At 33.6% G+C, this 17,541-nt stretch overlaps 1 long non-coding RNA gene across 1 annotated transcript; it reads right to left on the bottom strand.

The window, feature by feature from the left end:
• Positions 1-1,379: 1,379 nt before the first annotated feature.
• LOC148789149 (uncharacterized) lies at positions 1,380-2,353 on the bottom strand. Its single transcript, XR_016062757.1, has 3 exons — positions 2,201-2,353; positions 1,782-1,849; positions 1,380-1,471 (listed from the first exon to the last, which is right to left on the bottom strand). It is a non-coding gene; the product is annotated as an uncharacterized LOC148789149 (long non-coding RNA).
• Positions 2,354-17,541: the final 15,188 nt, after the last annotated feature.

Raw genomic sequence — 17,541 nt, 5'->3', positions numbered from 1 at the left:
GTTCACAAGAGGAATTAGTGTACTGTGCATCATTCGCCATTGTTGGATAAATAAATTACAAATAGAACTTACGTCTAAAGTCTTCAAGAATCCTCAAGCTCTACCGCCTTCTTGGGTCATTCCTCCAAACCTTCCTTAAACGAGTGTACAAGCTTGGTTACCTATGTGGTCCAGAAACATTTTAACACAAAGACGTTGATAAATGCATTAGATGTGGCAAATGTCTACACACACACATATATATATATATGAACAACCAATGCATTGCTTAAAAAGATAAGTAGTTGATAAGACGAAGCCTTAACCAACCATCAATCATGAACTTATAAGGGCATCATACAACTAAGAACAACATGAATCATTACATACACACAAACACAGCCAAAAGTGACACTCTTATAAACAAGACCGTCGTGCTTTGTTATGTTGATCGCCAGCATGGTAAGTCCTCAAAGGTACCTACAAGATTTTGACAATAATTATGTTCCATTTATTCTCCTCCCAGTGTCATTGTGCTACTAGTGCTTAACTTAATACCACCCAATCTCCATGCCCAAATATTATACTCCTTCAACCCTTGAACAACATTAAAAAGATAAACATAGGACGAGGACCAGCCCACCCATCCACTCAAAAGAATAGCTAGCACTACCAATGAACTAATGAATCGGTTCGCATAAGCTTCAGATCTATTAACAAGTTGCATATTTTCGAGAACAAATACAATAAAAGTGTTTTGGGGGTAGCTGATCATAATTGAATCTTGAGTAGCATAATCATTCATGATCATGTACTCACAAAGCTCCACATCCCAGTAAATTACCAAATGAAACAATATTTGAGCAGAAGCTCATCAGCTTCAATATTATCCAAACTGACTAAATACAGGAATATCTCGAATAACATCTACATAAGACCAAACTGTACAGGAAATCCTAATTTGAGGATTGTTCAAACAGCAGAAACACCCTCTCACTCACAATATGGTATTAGAAGATGAATGTATTCAACTTGGAAAGGAGACTGAACTGTTCGTGGTAATAACCAACAATGATAAACTGTGAAGGCCCTTTAAACCATCAGAAATTGAAGCTGGTTCTTGAATTAGAAGATAAAGAGGGATGAAAATTGGATTTGGACAGGTCAAGGGGACCAAACATCATAAAAGAAAAAGTGGCTTCCATTAAAACTTCATGTAATAGAATTCATCATTCACAAAAAGAACTAGCATGGTTCTGAAAATTAATTGTTACAAGTCATAAGAAAAGCGGAAATCTCTGCTCACCAGATGCATACGAGATTATTTGCCTTTTCAATAGTGAAATATAATGAGCCCCTTGGAATGCAGCAGCGCGCGGTACATTGAGTGGTCTGAAATCAACGGAATATGCCTTCTGAAGCCATCCAGAATTGCCATCATTGTCAAGTTTGCAGGTCTCCTGTCTGATTTATATCCTCTTAACAATGACACCTAAGCAACCATGGAACACTCATGATTTAGATAAATGTTCATGTCTTACAAATTGTCACATCTTAAGAGCTGGAATAACAAAGGAAGATTACGGGAAAATTATACAGACATGTACCCTCAGGTTTGGGTATTACGGATTAAACGAAAATAAGAAAAAAAAAAAAGAGGGAAAGGCCTATGAAGCATGATAATAAAGATCTAGGAAGCACTTTATTCTCCACAACACACCTAAATGAAAACCACAAACAAGATAATCTGTGAACATTACAGGTTTCATCACAGAGGGAGACAGCTGCAGAATTGTGCTTACCCTAGTATTTCTTTGTTAATGTCTCTGGCATTGTACCTTGTATATCCAAAACCAGTGTAATCCCAAACCTAGAAGAAGACATTCATCAAATTCGGATGTAAATTGTTCCAACAATCCTTAGCAACATTTTTTCTAATTTTAAGTAGAAGAAAATTACTGACCATATGATATTATAATAGAGCAAGTTAAACACATTAGGATTGTCAAAGAAAAAATTAAATGAAAGAAGCACAAGAAAGCAAGATAAAGATGACATGTAAGATGGAGGGAGAAAGTATTTGCAAGCAAGGAAGTGAGAGCAAACTTAGGACATCAACAGAGAGTATTCCAGTATTCCTTCTTTATCTATCAATATATGAACAATGAGAAAATATTGGGCCAAGAAGGATTGTTCAAACAGCAGTAACATTTCGCAATACCATAATTTGAGGCCTCCTTCTCGCTCTGTCTCTCCCCCCTGCTTTTCTTGGTTTTCTTTACTCTGTTTTTTGGGTGAGAAATGAACACAAGAAAAAAGAAATGAAGGTGAGAGGGTTTCACCATGTGAGTGTGGGTGGGGTTTGATGATGGGGAGAAAACGGTGGTTTATCCTCAGCTGCTTCTCCCGCGGGTGCTGCCGTACCATCACATTCGAACCCTTGAGTCGGCCATACCACCATGAACTTCACCTGCTTTCTTTAAACTTTTTCCTCGAAGAAGTGAACAGAGGAGAAGGGAAATGGTTTGATGGTGGGGTTGGGTGAGGGTATTTTGGCGGTGGGAGGACTGAACTGCGGCGTCTCTCCTTCGCCGGCTTTGGCTTTCTTGGAGGGAGAAATTGAGGGGTATTGTTTGAGGGATGAGAAGAATAATTGCAAGAGGTGTGACGGCCTTCCTCGTACCTGCAACATCACCCACTTGCCTCATCTGCTTCTCCACATACAACAACATGTCAATTTTCGCTTCCAAATCTCCGCCTCCATATTCCTACAAAATTAAACCAAAACATTCGATAAATCACAGCACGAGATATAAAATGGGTAAGCCAACAATAGCGTATAAGCTAATTGGAAATCAGGAACGCGCATTTGCTTACCATTTCGCTCGAATAGATACGACCAATTGGGGAATTTTTCGTGCAATCGATGAAAAACAAAACCCTAGAGAGAGAGAGAGAAAGAGGAGAGAGTTGTGCATATGTTTTACCATGCGACCATCTTACCGCTAATAAACCTTTTACAAAATTATAAAATTTTTATTATACATTTTGACCCCTAAATTATGTTTATTATAACAAAAGTCCCCATAAAAAAATAATTTAGTATTGACAAAACAAAAACACCCTTTTAACTTATTTTTATATTTTTTGTTTCACTTCCTAAGTATATTTAATTAAAATATCTCTCTCAAAACTACTTTTAGTAATTTTAAAATTTTCACTCAAATTTTTATTTAAACAACAATGTTCAAAATGTATAGCTTTATATAAACTATATAATACATAAAAAAAAGTTTACAAGTTCAATATGAAAATATATTTTACAAAGAAAATTATTTGCAAGATCAATTTAATTTTATAAAAAAGTATATTATATAACTTATAATTTTTATATTAAATTACATGCATAAATATTTAAAATATAGCAGTCTGAATTATATAGCCCCATACTATAAGAACCTTGTCCAAGATACAACAATATTGTATGATAGGCTTAAGAAATATCCATCATCACTCATAACTTATATATTTTTATATTAAATTACATGCACAAATATTTAAAATATAGCATATCATCACTCATAAAATAATAAAATATTATAGATTAATTATATCAACAAATTAGCATATTTTATAGTACGTATACATAAATGTTCAAAATAATTTTTTAGATGATGTTGACAATTCCTCTAGAAAAAAACTTCACTATATATAACAATACAAAATAAAAATTATGTAAATCTTTTAGAAATTATATAAAATAAATTAATTGGAAATTTATAGAGTTTATTCAAATTTCATATTAATTACAAAAGTTATAAATTTTGGATAATATTTATTTTAAATAAAAAATTATAATAATTGAGATTATGTTTTTTTGTGATGACTATAATAAATATATTTTAGAGGGTGCAAACAATAAGGGTATTTTTGTTATAAAGCTTTTGGTCCATATTATGAGGAAGTTTGTTATATTTTATAGTTTAAAGGGGTATATATGACGATTTTATGTATACTTTAGGGATGGAAAGTGCATTTGACCCAAAATTTTATTTTATTTTATTTGACATTTTCAATTGAGGATTTTTACAATCAAAACTAGTATAGTAAGTTCCTTTTACTAAAATTTTTTTATATTTATACATTTGGTTGTTTTTGTTATAAATGTTATTAACTCAAGTTTTTATATATATATTTTATTTTGTTGTGAAAATATGGCATAGCAAAATAATATTGCTATTGTTATTTATTTTAGAGGTCAATGAATTTATTCATATGATTGTGTGAGTTATAACTACTCTTTAGTCATATTTATGAAAATATATTATAGTACTACGTTTGTTGAACTAGAGTCGATTTTGTATGAAAAACTTAGTCTTAATGTTTGATACAAAGTTATGTGAGATAACATATATTGTATGGGATAGTTACACCTCCCATTCTTAAGGTTTGGTGTAATTACACGTAAATTTTATGTAATTTAAAAAAATTAAATCTAGTATTCCTAAAGTTTGTTTATGTTACTCAAAGTTCACAGAATTTACTAATATGAATAAAAAAATGAATGAAAATCCATTATTACCCCCAATTTACTTATTATTGACTTATTGCAAGTCAAACAAATCTTTTTATAGCCAAACTACCCTACATCTTCACATGTTAATGCATGTAAGGAAGTATATTTTCTAGTTTAGTCAGAAAGTATTATTTTACTTGAAATAAGTCAATTGGGCGTAAATATGAATTGTCATCCTTTTTTAAAAAAAATATTAGCAATTTTTATGAATTTTAAGTGATAGATGGGTAAATTTATTAGACGAAAGAAAACCTCATGAGTATTAAATGTAAATTTCCAAACCACAGGAGATCTACGTGTAATTATATCAGATCTCAGGGAAAGACAGTGTAATTATTTGGGCCAAATTGCATAAAACCCCCATGTAATTTAAAAACTCAGCAAAAGTCCCCCTTCTGATTTGAAAATAGGCAAAACCCCTATGTCTATTTTTTTTGGATAAATGTAAGTTTCATTAATAAAATAATAGTACAGTACAACATGGTGGTTATCAGTTGGTGTCTCCCCCGACAGGTCAAGGGATACGCCAAAGTCTAAATAAAGTTCGTGTACTGACTAAACTAGGTAAAGTAATGCTATGTATCCGCTGTCTGATGTCCTCAATAATTACTACTGCCATGGTGCTGGGTGTCCTTTCAGTTTGTTCGAATCGTCTCAAATTCCTCTCCTTCCAAATGTGGTAAACACATGATGCTAATAGCGCTCGGTAAGATATGTTAATAATGTGCTTACCCCTCCATTTCCGGGACGCCCATGTTATATCCGTCATCCAGTCTCTATTGGGCCACGAGAATCGTACCATTTTCCGAATTTCTGTGAGACACTGTCGACTAAATCTACATTGAAAAAATAAGTGGCCATGTGTCTCCGTCACTCCCTCGCTGCATAGAATACACGGGCCAAGGTGGGCTAGCCATGGTTTATCCATCGTAGCCAACTTGCCAAGAATAGCAAGCCATAGGATGAATAAGTGATGTGGAATCTTGAGGGATCCCGAAAGTAGCGAGGACCAGTCTACTTTCTGTCTAGGTGGATCAAAAAGCCTGTAAAGAGCGTGAGCTGTAGGAAGCCCATGATTGAACCTCCAAATAATGCGGTCCTCCCCTCCATGGATAGTGGGTAGTACATGTGTGATTTTCAAACACTCAAAATCTGTGATAGAGGGCCAATGCCACTCTCCTCCACTAATCACCATACTGAGTTTAGTTGACTCCTCCAATCCAAGTAACCTCGATCCACGTGGGAATCTGTCACTAAGGGGTCCCAGATGATGCCATGGGTCCTGCCACAAGTAGAATCTCCTCACATCTCCTATCTGATAATCCACCATAGATCGGAGGAAGATCCGTAAATGGAGGATTTTCCGCCATACCCATGATCCACCATGCTCTCTAATCGTCCAGATGGAAGTATCTCGTAAACGACCCTGGTAGATCCATTCAACCCATATCGAGGTCCTATCGCACCTGATGATATGACATAGTTTCTTAGCCTTGGGTCTAGACCAACGTTTGGGTCAAGTTTCGTCGAATTCTGAGAACGTTCAAAATTTAGCTATTTTGCACGGTTTTATTAAACAAAGTTTGTTTCCATTTTAAACTAACTTGTAATTATTATTACACTTAGCAAATTTACAACACAAATGCTTGGGTCTAGACCAACGTTTGGGTAAAGTTCGTCGAATTATGAGAACGTTCAAAATTTAGCTATTTTGCACGGTTTTATTAAAGCAAGTTTGTTTCGCTTTTATACTAACTTGTAGGTATTATTTCGCTTAACAAATTTACAACACAAATGGATGGGTTTAGTCCTGCAATTGGGTCAAGTTTCGTTGAATTCTGAGAACGTCCAAAAGTTAGCTCTTTTGCACGGTTTTATTAAAACAAGTTTGATTCCCTTTTAAACTAACTGTAATTATTATTACGCTTAGCAAATTTGCAACACAAATGCTTGGGTCTATACCAACGTTTGGGTCAAGTTTCGTCGAATTCTAAGAACGTTCAGAATTTAGCCACTTTGCACGGTTTTATTAAAGCAAGTTTGTTTCCCTTTTATAATAACTTGCAGTTATTATAATGCTTAGCAAATTTACAACACAAATGCTTGGGTCTAGACCAACGTTTGGGTCAAGTTTCGTCGAATTCTGAGAACGTTCAAAATTTAGCTATTTTGCACGGTTTTATTAAACAAAGTTTGTTTCCCTTTTAAACTAACTTGTAATTATTATTACGCTTAGCAAATTTACAACACAAATGCTTGGGTCTAGACCAACGTTCGGGTCAAGTTTCGTCGAATTCTGAGAACGTTCAAAATTTAGCTGTTTTGCACGGTTGTATTAAAACAAGTTTGTTTCCCTTTTATAGTAACATGTAGTTATTATTACGTTTAGAAAATTTAACACACAAACTCTTGGGTCTAGACCAACGTTTGGGTCATGCTTCGTCCAATGCTGAGATTGCTTAAAAATTAGCTGTTTTGCACGATTTTATTAAAACTAGTTTGTTTCCCTTTTATACTAACTTGTAGTTATTATTACGCTTAACAAGTTTACAACACAAATGCTTGGGTCTAGACCAACGTTTGGGTCAAGTTTCGTCGAATTCTGAGAACGTTCAAAATTTAGCTATTTTGCACGGTTTTATTAAACAAACTTTGTTTCCCTTTTAAACTAACTTGTAATTATTATTACGCTTAGCAAATTTCAACACAAATGCTTGGGTCTAGACCAACGTTTGGGTCAAGTTTCGTCGAATTCTGAGAACGTTCAAAATTTAGCTGTTTTCACGGTTATATTAAAACAAGTTTGTTTCCCTTTTATAGTAACTTGTAGTTATTATTACGCATAGAAAATTTAACACACAAACTCTTGGGTCTAGACCTACGTTTGGGTCAAGTTTCGTCGAATTTTGAGAACGTCCAAAATTTAGCTGTTTTCACGGTTATATTAAAACAAGTTTGTTTCCCTTTTATAGTAACTTGTAGTTATTATTACGCTTAGCAAATTTGCAACACAAATGCTTGGGTCTAGACCAACGTTTGGGTTAAGTTTCATCGAATTCTGAGAACGTCCAAAATTTAGCTGTTTTACACGGTTTTATTAAAGCAAGTTTGTTTCGCTTTTATACTAACTTGTAGTTATTATTACGCTTAGAAAATTTACAACACAAATGCTTGGGTCTAGACCAACGTTTGGGTCAAGTGTTGTCGAATTCTGAGAACGTTCAAAATTTAGCTATTTTGCACGGTTTTATTAAAGCAAGTTTGTTTCGCTTTTATACTAACTTCTAGTTATTATTACGCTTAGCAAATTTACAACACAAATGGATGGGTCTAGTCCTGCGATTGTGTCAAGTTTCGTTGAATTCTGAGAACGTCCAAATGTTAGCTGTTTGCACGGTTTTATTAAAACAATTTTGTTTCCCTTTTATAGTAACTTGTAGTTATTATTATGCTTAGAAAATTTAACACACAAACTCTTGGGTCGAGACCTACGTTTGGGTCAAGTTTCGTCCAATGCTGAGAATGCTCAAAAATTAGCTGTTTTGCACGATTTTATTGAAACAAGTTTGTTTCCCTTTTATACTAACTTGTAGTTATTATTACGCTTAGCAAATTTACAACACAAATGCTTGGGTCTAGACCAACGTTTGGGTCAAGTTTCGTCGAAATCTGAGAACGTTCAAAATTTAGCTATTTTGCACGGTTATATTAAACAAAGTTTGTTTCCCTTTTAAACTAACTTGTAATCATTATTACGCTTAGCAAATTTACAACACAAATGCTTGGGTCTAGACCACCATTTGGGTCAAATTTCGTCGAATTATGAGAACGTTCAAAATTTAGCTATTTTGCACGGTTTTATTAAAGCAAGTTTGTTTCGTTTTTATACTAACTTGTAGCTATTATTTCGCTTAGCAAATTTACAACACAAATGGATGGGTCTAGTCCTGCAATTGGGTCAAGTTTCGTTGAATTCTGAGAACGTCCAAAAGTTAGCACTTTTGCACGGTTTTATTAAAAGAAGTTTGTTTCCCTTTTAAACTAACTTGTAATTATTATTACGCTTAGCAAATTTGCAACACAAATGCTTGGGTCTAGACCAACGTTTGTGTCAAGTTTCGTCGAATTCTGAGAACGTTCAAAATTTAGCCACTTTGCACGGTTTTATTAAAGCAAGTTTGTTTCCCTTTTATACTAACTTGTAGTTATTATTACGCTTAGCAAATTTACAACACAAATGGATCGGTCTAAACCTGCGATTAGGTCAAGTTTCGTTGAATTCTCAGAACGTTCAAAATTTAGCTGTTTTGCACGGTTTTATTAAAACAAGTTTGTTTCCCTTTTATACTAACTTGTAGTTATTATTACGCTTAGCAAATTTACAACACAAATGCTTGGGTTTAGACCAACGTTTGGGTCAAGTGTCGTCGAATTCTGAGAACGTTCAAAATTTAGCTATTTTGCACGGTTTTATTAAAGCAAGTTTGTTTCGCTTTTATACTAACTTCTAGTTATTATTACGCTTAGCAAATTTACAACACAAATGGATGGGTCTAGTCCAGCGATTGGGTCAAGTTTCGTTGAATTCTGAGAACATCCAAAAGTTAGCTGTTTTGCACGGTTTTATTAAAACAAATTTGTGTCCCTTTTATAGTAACTTGTATTTATTATTACGCTTAGAAAATTAAACACACAAACTCTTGGGTCTAGACCTACGTTTGGGTCAAGTTTCGTCCAATGCTGAGAATGGTCAAAAATTAACTGTTTTGCACGGTTTTATTAAAACAAGTTTGTTTCCCTTTTATACTAACTTGTAGTTATTATTACGCTTCAAATTGAATACACAAACTCTTGGGTCTAGACCTACGTTTGGGTCAAGTTTCGTCCAATGCTGAGAATGCTAAAAAATTAGCTGTTTTGCACGGTTTTATTAAAATAAGTTTGTTTTCCTTTTATACTAACTTGTAGATATTATTTCGCTTAGCAAATTTACAACACAAATGCTTGGGTCTAGACCAACGTTTGGGTCAAGTTTCGTCGAATTCTGAGAACGTTCAAAATTTAGCTATTTTGCACGATTTTATTAAACAAAGTTTGTTTCCCTTTTAAACTAACTTGTAATTATTATCACGCTTAGCAAATTTACAACACAAATGCTTGGGTCTAGACCAACGTTTGGATCAAGTTTCGTCGAATTCTGAGAACGTTCAAAATTTAGCTGTTTTCACGGTTATATTAAAACAAGTTTGTTTCCCTTTTATAGTAACTTGTAGTTATTATTACGCTTAGAAAATTTAACACACAAACTCTTGTGTCTAGACCTACGTTTGGGTCAAGTTTCGTCGAATTCTAAGAATGCTCAATATTTAGCTGTTTTGCACAGTTTCATTAAAACAAGATTGTTTCCCTTTTATACTAACTTGTAGTTATTATTACGCTTAGCAAATTTACAACACAAATGCTTGGGTCTAGACCAACGTTTGGGTCAAGTGTCGTCGAATTCTGAGAACGTTCAAAATTTAGCTATTTTGCACGGTTTTATTAAACAAAGTTTGTTTCCCTTTTAAACTAACTTGTAATTATTATTGCGCTTAGAAAATTTACAACACAAATGCTTGGGTCGAGACCAACGTTTGGGTCAAGTTTCGTCGAATTCTGATAACGTTCAAAATTTAGCTGTTTTCACGGTTATATTAAAACATGTTTGTTTCCCTTTTATAGTAACTTGTAGTTATTATTACGCATAGAAAATTTAACACACAAACTCTTGCGTCTAGACCTACGTTTGGGTCAAGTTTCGTCGAATTTTGAGAACGTAAAAAATTTAGCTATTTTCACGGTTATATTAAAACAAGTTTGTTTCCCTTTTATAGTAACTTGTAGTTATTATTACGCTTAGCAAATTTGCAACACAAATGCTTGGGTCTAGACCAACGTTTGGGTTAAGTTTCGTCGAATTCTGAAAACGTCCAAAATTTAGCTGTTTTGCACGACTTTATTAAAGCAAGTTTGTTTCGCTTTTATACTAACTTGTAGTTATTATTACGCTTAGAAAATTTACAACACAAATGGATCGGTCTAAACCTGCGATTGGGTCAAGTTTCGTTGAATTCTCAGAACCTTCAAAATTTAGCTGTTTTGCACGGTTTTATTAAAACAAGTTTGTTTCGCTTTTATACTAACTTCTAGTTATTATTACGCTTAGCAAATTTACAACACAAATGGATGGGTCTAGATTGAAACAAGTTTGTTTCCCTTTTATACTAACTTGTAGTTATTATTACGCTTATCAAATTTACAACACAAATGCTTGAGTCTAGACCAACGTTTGGGTCAAGTTTCGTCGAATTTTGAGAACGTTCAAAATTTAGCTATTTTGCACGGTTTTATTAAACAAACTTTGTTTCCCTTTTAAACTAACTTGTAATTATTATTACGCTTAACAAATTTACAACACAAATGCTTGGGTCTAGACCAACGTTTGGGTTAAGTTTCGTCGAATTCTGAGAACGTTCAAAATTTAGCTGTTTTCACGGTTATATTAAAACAAGTTTGTTTCCCTTTTATAGTAACTTGTAGTTATTATTACGCTTAGAAAATTTAACACACAAACTCTTGGGTCTAGACCAATATTTGGGTCAAGTTTCGTCCAATGCTGAGAATGCTTAAAAATTAGCTGTTTTGCACGATTTTATTAAAACTAGTTTGTTTCCCTTTTATACTAACTTGTAGTTATTATTACGCTTAGCAAATTTACAACACAAATGCTTGGGTCTAGACCAACGTTTGGGTCAAGTTTCGTCGAATTCTGAGAACGTTCAAAATTTAGCTATTTTGCACGGTTTTATTAAACAAAGTTTGTTTCCCTTTTAAACTAACTTGTAATTATTATTACGCTTAGCAAATTTACAACACAAATGCTTGGGTCTAGACCAACGTTTGGGTCAAGTTTCGTCGAATTCTGAGAACGTTCAAAATTTAGCTGTTTTGCACAGTTGTATTAAAACAAGTTTGTTTCCCTTTTATAGTAACTTGTAGTTATTATTACGCTTAGAAAATTTAACACACAAACTCTTGGGTCTAGACCAACGTTTGGGTCAAGTTTCGTCCAATGCTGAGAATGCTTAAAAATTAGCTGTTTTGCACGATTTTATTAAAACTAGTTTGTTTCCCTTTTATACTAACTTGTAGTTATTATTACGCTTAACAAATTTACAACACAAATGCTTGGGTCTAGACCAACGTTTGGGTCAAGTTTCGTCGAATTCTGAGAACGTTCAAAATTTAGCTATTTTGCACGGTTTTATTAAACAAAGTTTGTTTCCCTTTTAAACTAACTTGTAATTATTATTACGCTTAGCAAATTTACAACACAAATGCTTGGGTCTAGACCAACGTTTGGGTCAAGTTTCGTCGAATTCTGAGAACGTTCAAAATTTAGCTGTTTTCACGGTTATATTAAAACAAGTTTGTTTCCCTTTTATAGTAACTTGTAGTTATTATTACGCATAGAAAATTTAACACACAAACTCTTGGGTCTAGACCTACGTTTGGGTCAAGTTTCGTCGAATTTTGAGAACGTCCAAAATTTAGCTGTTTTCACGGTTATATTAAAACAAGTTTGTTTCCCTTTTATAGTAACTTGTAGTTATTATTACGCTTAGCAAATTTGCAACACAAATGCTTGGGTCTAGACCAACGTTTGGGTTAAGTTTCGTCGAATTCTGAGAACGTCCAAAATTTAGCTATTTTGCACGGTTTTATTAAAGCAAGTTTGTTTCGCTTTTATACTAACTTGTAGTTATTATTACGCTTAGAAAATTTACAACACAAATGCTTGGGTCTAGACCAACGTTTGGGTCAAGTGTTGTCGAATTCTGAGAACGTTCAAAATTTAGCTATTTTGCACGGTTTTATTAAAGCAAGTTTGTTTCGCTTTTATACTAACTTCTAGTTATTATTACGCTTAGCAAATTTACAACACAAATGGATGGGTCTAGTCCTGCGATTGTGTCAAGTTTCGTTGAATTCTGAGAACGTCCAAATGTTAGCTGTTTGCACGGTTTTATTAAAACAAGTTTGTTTCCCTTTTATAGTAACTTGTAGTTATTATTATGCTTAGAAAATTTAACACACAAACTCTTGGGTCGAGACCTACGTTTGGGTCAAGTTTCGTCCAATGCTGAGAATGCTAAAAAATTAGCTGTTTTGCACGATTTTATTGAAACAAGTTTGTTTCCCTTTTATACTAACTTGTAGTTATTATTACGCTTAGCAAATTTACAACACAAATGCTTGGGTCTAGACCAACGTTTGGGTCAAGTTTCGTCGAAATCTGAGAACGTTCAAAATTTAGCTATTTTGCACGGTTATATTAAACAAAGTTTGTTTCCCTTTTAAACTAACTTGTAATCATTATTACGCTTAGCAAATTTACAACACAAATGCTTGGGTCTAGACCACCCTTTGGGTCAAGTTTCGTCGAATTATGAGAACGTTTAAAATTTAGCTATTTTGCACGGTTTTATTAAAGCAAGTTTGTTTCGTTTTTATACTAACTTGTAGGTATTATTTCGCTTAGCAAATTTACAAACACAAATGGATGGGTCTAGTCCTGCAATTGGGTCAAGTTTCGTTGAATTCTGAGAACGTCCAAACGTTAGCACTTTTGCACGGTTTTATTAAAAGAAGTTTGTTTCCCTTTTAAACTAACTTGTAATTATTATTACGCTTAGCAAATTTGCAACACAAATGCATGGGTCTAGACCAACGTTTGTGTCAAGTTTCGTCGAATTCTGAGAACGTTCAAAATTTAGCCACTTTGCACGGTTTTATTAAAGCAAGTTTGTTTCCCTTTTATACTAACTTGTAGTTATTATTACGCTTAGCAAATTTACAACACAAATGGATCGGTCTAAACCTGCGATTAGGTCAAGTTTCGTTGAATTCTCAGAACGTTCAAAATTTAGCTGTTTTGCACGGTTTTATTAAAACAAGTTTGTTTCCCTTTTATACTAACTTGTAGTTATTATTACGCTTAACAAATTTACAACACAAATGCTTGGGTTTAGACCAACGTTTGGGTCAAGTGTCGTCGAATTCTGAGAACGTTCAAAATTTAGCTATTTTGCACGGTTTTATTAAAGCAAGTTTGTTTCGCTTTTATACTAACTTCTAGTTATTATTACGCTTAGCAAATTTACAACACAAATGGATGGGTCTAGTCCAGCGATTGGGTCAAGTTTCGTTGAATTCTGAGAACATCCAAAAGTTAGCTGTTTTGCACGGTTTTATTAAAACAAATTTGTGTCCCTTTTATAGTAACTTGTATTTATTATTACGCTTAGAAAATTAAACACACAAACTCTTGGGTCTAGACCTACGTTTGGGTCAAGTTTCGTCCAATGCTGAGAATGGTCAAAAATTAACTGTTTTGCACGGTTTTATTAAAACAAGTTTGTTTCCCTTTTATACTAACTTGTAGTTATTATTACGCTTCAAATTGAATACACAAACTCTTGGGTCTAGACCAACATTTGGGTCAAGTTTCGTCCAATGCTGAGAATGCTTAAAAATTAGCTGTTTTGCACAATTTTATTAAAACTAGTTTGTTTCCCTTTTATACTAACTTGTAGTTATTATTACGCTTAGGAAATTTACAACACAAATGCTTGGGTCTAGACCAACGTTTGGGTCAAGTTTCGTCGAATTCTGAGAACGTTCAAAATTTAGCTATTTTGCACGGTTTTATTAAACAAAGTTTGTTTCCCTTTTAAACTAACTTGTAATTATTATTACGCTTAGCAAATTTACAACACAAATTCTTGGGTCTAGACCAACGTTTGGGTCAAGTTTCGTCAAATTCTGAGAACGTTCAAAATTTAGCTGTTTTGCACAGTTGTATTAAAACAAGTTTGTTTCCCTTTTATAGTAACTTGTAGTTATTATTACGCTTAGAAAATTTAACACACAAACTCTTGGGTCTAGACCAACGTTTGGGTCAAGTTTCGTCCAATGCTGAGAATGCTTAAAAATTAGCTGTTTTGCACGATTTTATTAAAACTAGTTTGTTTCCCTTTTATACTAACTTGTAGTTATTATTACGCTTAACAAATTTACAACACAAATGCTTGGGTCTAGACCAACGTTTGAGTCAAGTTTCGTCGAATTCTGAGAACGTTCAAAATTTAGCTATTTTGCACGGTTTTATTAAACAAAGTTTGTTTCCCTTTTAAACTAACTTGTAATTATTATTACGCTTAGCAAATTTACAACACAAATGCTTGGGTCTAGACCAACGTTTGGGTCAAGTATCGTCGAATTCTGAGAACGTTCAAAATTTAGCTGTTTTCACGGTTATATTAAAACAAGTTTGTTTCCCTTTTATAGTAACTTGTAGTTATTATTACGCATAGAAAATTTAACACACAAACTCTTGGGTCTAGACCTACGTTTGGGTCAAGTTTCGTCGAATTTTGAGAACGTCCAAAATTTAGCTGTTTTCACGGTTATATTAAAACAAGTTTGTTTCCCTTTTATAGTAACTTGTAGTTATTATTACGCTTAGCAAATTTGCAACACAAATGCTTGGGTCTAGACCAACGTTTGGGTTAAGTTTCGTAGAATTCTGAGAACGTCCAAAATTTAGCTATTTTGCACGGTTTTATTAAAGCAAGTTTGTTTCGCTTTTATACTAACTTGTAGTTATTATTACGCTTAGAAAATTTACAACACAAATGCTTGGGTCTAGACCAACGTTTGGGTCAAGTGTTGTCGAATTCTGAGAACGTTCAAAATTTAGCTATTTTGCACGGTTTTATTAAAGCAAGTTTGTTTCGCTTTTATACTAACTTCTAGTTATTATTACGCTTAGCAAATTTACAACACAAATGGATGGGTCTAGTCCTGCGATTGTGTCAAGTTTCGTTGAATTCTGAGAACGTCCAAATGTTAGCTGTTTGCACGGTTTTATTAAAACAAGTTTGTTTCCCTTTTATAGTAACTTGTAGTTATTATTATGCTTAGAAAATTTAACACACAAACTCTTGGGTCGAGACCTACGTTTGGGTCAAGTTTCGTCCAATGCTGAGAATGCTCAAAAATTAGCTGTTTTGCACGATTTTATTGAAACAAGTTTGTTTCCCTTTTATACTAACTTGTAGTTATTATTACGCTTAGCAAATTTACAACACAAATGCTTGGGTCTAGACCAACGTTTGGGTCAAGTTTCGTCGAAATCTGAGAACGTTCAAAATTTAGCTATTTTGCACGGTTATATTAAACAAAGTTTGTTTCCCTTTTAAACTAACTTGTAATCATTATTACGCTTAGCAAATTTACAACACAAATGCTTGGGTCTAGACCACCCTTTGGGTCAAGTTTCGTCGAATTATGAGAACGTTCAAAATTTAGCTATTTTGCACGGTTTTATTAAACAAACTTTGTTTTCCTTTTAAACTAACTTGTAATTATTATTACGCTTAACAAATTTACAACACAAATGCTTGGGTCTAGACCAACGTTTGGGTTAAGTTTCGTCGAATTCTGAGAACGTTCAAAATTTAGCTGTTTTCACGGTTATATTAAAACAAGTTTGTTTCCCTTTTATAGTAACTTGTAGTTATTATTACGCTTAGAAAATTTAACACACAAACTCTTGGGTCTAGACCAACATTTGGGTCAAGTTTCGTCCAATGCTGAGAATGCTTAAAAATTAGCTGTTTTGCACGATTTTATTAAAACTAGTTTGTTTCCCTTTTATACTAACTTGTAGTTATTATTACGCTTAGCAAATTTACAACACAAATGCTTGGGTCTAGACCAACGTTTGGGTCAAGTTTCGTCGAATTCTGAGAACGTTCAAAATTTAGCTATTTTGCACGGTTTTATTAAACAAAGTTTGTTTCCCTTTTAAACTAACTTGTAATTATTATTACGCTTAGCAAATTTACAACACAAATGCTTGGGTCTAGACCAACGTTTGGGTCAAGTTTCGTCGAATTCTGAGAACGTTCAAAATTTAGCTGTTTTGCACGGTTGTATTAAAACAAGTTTGTTTCCCTTTTATAGTAACTTGTAGTTATTATTACGCTTAGAAAATTTAACACACAAACTCTTGGGTCTAGACCAACGTTTGGGTCAAGTTTCGTCCAATGCTGAGAATGCTTAAAAATTAGCTGTTTTGCACGATTTTATTAAAACTAGTTTGTTTCCCTTTTATACTAACTTGTAGTTATTATTACGCTTAACAAATTTACAACACAAATGCTTGGGTCTAGACCAACGTTTGGGTCAAGTTTCGTCGAATTCTGAGAACGTTCAAAATTTAGCTATTTTGCACGGTTTTATTAAACAAAGTTTGTTTCCCTTTTAAACTAACTTGTAATTATTATTACGCTTAGCAAATTTACAACACAAATGCTTGGGTCTAGACCAACGTTTGGGTCAAGTTTCGTCGAATTCTGAGAACGTTCAAAATTTAGCTGTTTTCACGGTTATATTAAAACAAGTTTGTTTCCCTTTTATAGTAACTTGTAGTTATTATTACGCATAGAAAATTTAACACACAAACTCTTGGGTCTAGACCTACGTTTGGGTCAAGTTTCGTCGAATTTTGAGAACGTCCAAAATTTAGCTGTTTTCACGGTTATATTAAAACAAGTTTGTTTCCCTTTTATAGTAACTTGTAGTTATTATTACGCTTAGCAAATTTGCAACACAAATGCTTGGGTCTAGACCAACGTTTGGGTTAAGTTTCGTCGAATTCTGAGAACGTCCAAAATTTAGCTATTTTGCACGGTTTTATTAAAGCAAGTTTGTTTCGCTTTTATACTAACTTGTAGTTATTATTACGCTTAGAAAATTTACAACACAAATGCTTGGGTCTAGACCAACGTTTGGGTCAAGTGTTGTCGAATTCTGAGAACGTTCAAAATTTAGCTATTTTGCACGGTTTTATTAAAGCAAGTTTGTTTCGCTTTTATACT

Source organism: Sesamum indicum, linkage group LG2 (assembly GCF_026168435.1).
Source record: "Sesamum indicum cultivar Baizhima isolate 11 linkage group LG2, ASM2616843v1, whole genome shotgun sequence".
NCBI classification, from domain to species: Eukaryota; Viridiplantae; Streptophyta; class Magnoliopsida; order Lamiales; family Pedaliaceae; genus Sesamum; species Sesamum indicum.
This window is presented reverse-complemented; position numbering and strand designations above follow the sequence as displayed.